Here is a 5995-nt window from a genome sequence, read left to right as displayed (position 1 = left end):
AAATAAAAAATATATTAAGAAATAATTTAAGGGCCTCCCCTGGTGGCGCAGCGGTTGAGCGCTGGGTTGCAAGGCTGCCCGCAGCCTCTGCAGTGCCAGTTCCATCGCCTGCCACCAGCGAAGGTCACACACACACAACAAAAAAAAAAAAAAAGGAAAGAAAAGAAATAATTTAAGTTTTGATTTTTTTCCCCTCACATTTCAAGACCTTTGTGAAATCTAATGGGCTCTTCTTACCGAGCTAAGACTGCCATCTCTTTGTTGGTGGTGAAGCAAATGAGGAGGGGCCTTCCCAGAGCTCTGGGGCGAAATACAGCCAACAACTACACCAACTGGCAGCACTACTGGCCAGGAACACACTGAGGCCTCCATCTTGGTCGACAGTGGCCCGGATGTGCCGAGACCCTCACGCCCAGCCTGGACAGTGTGGTGTGCTTTTCTTGGCACGCTCTGGGCAGGGGTGCCTAACTCTTCCTGAGTTATGAGCACTCAGGGTTTGAGCTTCCTGCTCAAAACTTCAACTCCAGTTAACGGGTAGACAGAATTATACCCACAGTGACCTGCTGAAGAAGCCACAGAAGTAAATATTGCCTCGGGTCAGATCCCCTCTTGGAATCTCAGAACTTTGTTGAAAGCTGCCGAGGCAGGGGTAATACATCACCACCACCAGCCTCTGTTTACAACCGGGCAGTGCATTTTATGACTGCCTCGCTCTATCCTGAATATTTGTTTTATTGCCCCTGTAGGGAGATTTTTCCATTTGGTAAAAATCATCAGATGGTTTTAGTCATGTTAACAACTGCTCATTAAATGCAGAGGAGTAAACAGAGAAATAAAGGTTGCTTCTTTGCTATTTTCTTTCTTTTTTAACTTATGGAAGAAAATCAGGGCATGGGCTCTGGGGGGAAAGTGTGCGCAGATGTTACTCTCCTCAGCTATTTCCTGGGTAGGCATTCCGAAGGAGACCCTCCCTGCTTCACAGAGGTCATTCCGCAGGTGAGGAGAAAGGGGAAGATTTCATTTTGTTGCAAAGTGAAGGTTTGCTGTGCCCGCTCTGGATTTGCAGCCTTGATGTTTGATTCTTCTCCCCCACATTCTAGGAGAGCAGGAAGCTTGTCTTTCTGTTCTTATTGATAAAGGTGTGTCAGGCCTGGAGCACCTGAAAGGGATAGGTGTAGAGTGGGTGAAGGTGAGAGCCAGATGGGTGGGTGGGTGGGTGTGTGATTGAATGGATGGTTGAGTGGGTGGTAGATGCATGAGTGGATGGATGGATGGATGGTTGAGAGAATAGGTGGGTATGCAGATGGATAGAGGAACGGATGGATGGCTGAGTGACTGCAGGAGGATGGATGGAAGGATAAAAATGTGGGGTGCAGATTTATGAAGTATAGTTTAACCTCTTGGTAGCACAGCTTAGACTCTGAGGAAAAACTTAGATACTGTATGTAAGGGGCAGGACTGGACCACAGTGCAGGTTTTCTGATGATCCCATGCAGACCGGGTAAAAGAGGAGTCAGAATCCTCAGTGGTTTTACGCAGGTCTTTTATTGGGGTTCACCAGGCATATGGCAGGCAGGGGTGCTGGGGGGCTGGGAGGCCTGCCAGCCTCCCAGCCCCCAGTAAGACTTCACTCTATCTGGGCTCTCTGGCATTCTCTGCTTCTCTCTTGGCTTCTCCTTGGCTTCTGCTTCTTCTCAGCTTCTGCTGGCATGCCCGTGACGCCGCCCTTAAAAGCCCAGTCTTAGCGCAGGTGTACCCACTCCAGGTGCCCGCCATCAGGCATGCATTCAGGATCACAGGGTTCCCTCATCTGTTCTGATGGCAGGAGGGCAGAAAAGCCTGATATTTTTCCTTACCCTACACTGGACAAAGAAAAAGAGGCATCCATAGAAACTTTATCTGGAGACCCAAGAAAGGGAACCTGGAAGTTCAAACTCCCAGTCAGCATCCTGGATGTGCATTATTTGAAAAATTATCCCCAAATGAAAATATCTTATAATAATCAATTTGTTTAACGTCTTCAATTTGCCTGAGAAGCGGGCCGGGGAGATGGGATCCTTAGAGGTGCCGGGCCATCTTCCCACCTACGTTTGTCTCCCATCTCCCACTGTCATCCCCTGGGCCAAGCTTCCAGTGGGGCCTGCCTTTGCTCTCCTGAAAGCCCCTCCTGGCACCCTCCCTGTGCTGTCTTGACTAGAGCATCTGTATAGTCAAACTCCCAACTCCCAGCTCCCAGCTCCCAGCCAGAGTCATGTAAGGTGCAGAAAGAAGTGCAGGTTTCTCCTCTAAACTGGCTCCATGGGCTGGAACCCTGGCTTCTCTGACGAGGGACCAGCTGCAGTGGCCACAGGCCCAGCTTCTCTTCCATGACCCACAGCTGCTCTTGACCTCCCTCCCCTCTGCAGAATCCCTCCAGAGGAGGATACTGCTCATGTGAAGCTTGCTTCTGGAATGCTGGCTCCTTCTTTCTCCCCTTACATAGCTGGGCATGTACATCTGTCTGAACCAGAGGAAGAGGGGGCTGGTGGAGCTGGGGAGAGGAGACCCACATCTCTTGCTCCAGAGAAGGCCAAAACTACTTCTGGAAGGTCAGCATTGGGGCTGGTATACTGTCAAGCTGCTCAGAGCATAAAGGAAAGCAAAATCAGATCATTGTCAGGTTGCTTTAATTACCACTTTCCATAAGGACACTCTGTTGTAATAAACCCAAGAAGCCCCTCTGAGAGAAAGTGGGAGAATCTGGAACTTGCCTTCCCAGCACCCTTTTCATCCTCTGCCCACATGTCGCAAAGGCCCAGGCAGAGAGCCCATGAGGTGGGGCTCCGTCATGGAATGAAAAACCTAGACTCTGGATTAGACCACCAGAGTCAGCAAATGCTAACACAGGACATCTCACTCAACTTGAGTATCAGATGCACAATGAATAACCCTTCTCAGTAGAAGTATCCCACAAGCACTATCTGGAACATATTTATATTAAAAATACGACTCGTTTATCTGAAATTCAAATTTTACTGGGTGTCCTGTGTTTTATGTGGCAAACACATCCTTCTCATCTCTACCAGGAACAGCCCCACTAGCATGCCAGAATGAATTGATTTAAATACTGGCTCTTCCAGAGTTAGTTTAGCTCCTAAATCTGGGGAACAGGATTAACACTGAACCCACTTGACAGGGTAGATATGAGGATAAGGCTACTGCTGGTGTTACGCCCTGGGTAGCTCCTCTATGTTACTTATCCTTTCAGAACTCACACTTCCTATCACTCTGGTGGTGTTTATGGTAAAAACTGATGCAGATTCCAGAACCTTCCATGGAGCCAGACTGTTGAGTCCTGTCTTCCCAGAGGCAGGGGTAACAGGAGAGGGGCTAAGGTTAGGATCTGGCTTCACTGATTTGGGAATGGGGTGAAAGCAGAATTGAGGGGGATATGGCAGGTAGTGTGGGGACTGGAGGCACAGACCTGAATCCCAGGTCTTTGTTCTCATTTGCCCCAGAATATTAGAATATTAGCCCTGGTAGTCCGATCTCCTGGAAGACATCTTAGAAAATACCACTCCTGCTTGAGGAGTGTCAACTGAGGGAGAATCTTCGGCACAGCCGCCCTGGGAGGAGCATCTCACTTGCTGGATGTGCACGTTCACCAGGGAGAGCCCTGCCTGTGCATGAGCCCCCACAACAGCCAGGCCCCAGCACGAGACCTGAATTCAGGAGTCCCGGCTCAACCATTTGGAAGTGACTCCTGAGGCCAATATTAGATGCAATTGAGGAAAACGAGGACAGCCAGATGACAGATGCTGAGCCCTGGCCCTGGGCACAGGACTCCAAGAGGCTCCTTAGGTATTTTCCAAGGAAGTGATGTCAGTTCCTGTACACATTTCGACACCCTGTATCTTCCAGAACCCAGAGGGGCTGATCCCCAGATGTGCCTTTGGCGCTGGCTGGCTCTGCTGTGTTGGCAGCTCTGAGCTTCAGGCTCTGTGTCTTCACAGTTGAAATAGTAGGGCTGAGTCTGTGAGTTCAGTCTTTGTAGGACCCAGACGTGACAACAGCACCATGTAAATCTATTCCTGGGGTTTTTCACTGTGCCAAGTGGTTTCACATTTAGTAAATGCCAGCACCAACTCCGAGAGTTAGTGTACCCATTCTATAGATGACAGATTCAAGGCTCTGAGGATGTGTCTTTCTCACAGCATGTCCTGATTCCAGGTCACATCTGTGTGTGGCACCAGAGTGTAAGCTGAGGGGGTTGCTGACAGCATGGCCCCTAGGCCCACACTGGAGGCTGGGAGAGGCAGGGCTTGTGATTGAGATGGGAGGGCTGTGGAAGTCTGGGCTGGGGAATTCTCTCCCATCTTTTCCCAGGATGGATAGGAGAACTGGGTGAGTATTCTCTGGCTTCACCTGGATGACAAGAGTGAGGAACATGCCTCCCTCATACCTCATACGTCCCTTGATGATTTTGTTTTACTACTTTGCAGCCAAACGGTCTGTTAAAAGGGGGATGTATCAAGCAACCCCAAAATATTTTACAACATTTTCAAACTATATCCTTTTGTATCATTCTCTCCAGTTTTGCTGTCTCCCAATCACCTATACTATTGCGTATGATGTCAGTTTCACTCACTTGCTGTTCAAACTTCAATCATATATTTAAAAATAAAATTCATCTTGAGCAATGTCTGAAATATCTATTTTTGTATGCTAGTGATACTTTTTTATCACTTTTAAATTAAATATATGAATTTAGATACCTTAAGGTAATGTTTTTAGAGTACCACCTAACGCTACATTATCTTACACACTAGAAAATTACAATCTGATGCAAAGCTTCAAACTTGTACTAAGGTCCCTCCAGGAAGGGCCACCCATTGAACCCCAAAGGTACTCCACCGAACAACCTGGCTGGTCACCAGGGGTCTAGAGACAATAACACACTTGGGCCATAAAGATGCACCTGCATTTTTAACTCAACAGCCAGATCCTTGCCTCCCTCCCACCTTGAACTCTGTGTCCCTGAAGAACACTGAGTATGAAAGAGGGGAGATCTCACAGGGTAGGGGGCATTGCTTTACCCCTTGATGGAAAAGGAGATTTCTGGCAGGCAAAGAAAGGCAGGGCCTTTTAAGCGGAGAGCGGCATAGCAAAAGACAGAGAAGAACAGGTGATGGGTTCTGTTGGCCTCAATTTTGGGGCACCAGTGTCTGAGCATAGAATCAAGCTAAAAAGCAGTCTGGTGACCCCTGGACCCAGATTATTGCTCTGTACAGAGTTTTAAATTTAAGTAGCTTACCAAAAACTGAGACGTGTGTAGAATTTACCTAAAATGCAGATCCTTGACTTTAAAATCCTAACTCCCTTCCCTCTACTCCAATTCTTCATAGCACCTAGTAACTTCCATAGATTATGTACTTAATTACTTGTATTCAGTGCCTTTTCCTTTCTAACCCGGCACCCTCTTCTCCAGGATGTTAACTCCTAGAGGACAGATTTGTTTGCTTGTTTTGGGGAGGGATGCTCTCTTTACTATAGTATTTCAAACACTAGCCCTTGTCTGGCACATAGTAAATGTTCAACAAGGATTTTAACAGAGAAAGCGGCGGATGTTGATGGGTCCCACAGTCTGTCCTGGGACTACTGTGCTGCTTGGCCAGGCTGGAGACCCTGGTTCCCCGACCCTCCCAGTGGCTCCCTCTGGCTGAAGGTGCAGCACCAGACAAAAAGAAAGCAAGTTTGAGGCTTGGGTATTTGTTTTAACCAGACTTGAGTGTGAAAAAACGCGTGGCTCCTGCGGGGCGCCAAACTCCATGGTGCATCCTGCTTCTTAATTCCCCCAATTTATGATGGAGTTAGGTAAGTGTACCTGGCTTTCCAAGGATTTGGGATGCGCCCAAGTTGTGATCCACCCTACTTGAGTGGCAGGACTAGGGAGACATTGGGGGTGGGATACTTGATCACTAGAGGGCGCCCGAGCACAGCCGCCCGCTTTATCTCG

The sequence above is a fragment of the Talpa europaea genome (genome assembly GCF_964194135.1).
Source record: "Talpa europaea genome assembly, chromosome: 10".
NCBI lineage: Eukaryota > Metazoa > Chordata > Mammalia > Eulipotyphla > Talpidae > Talpa > Talpa europaea.
Note: the sequence above shows the minus strand (reverse complement) of the source record.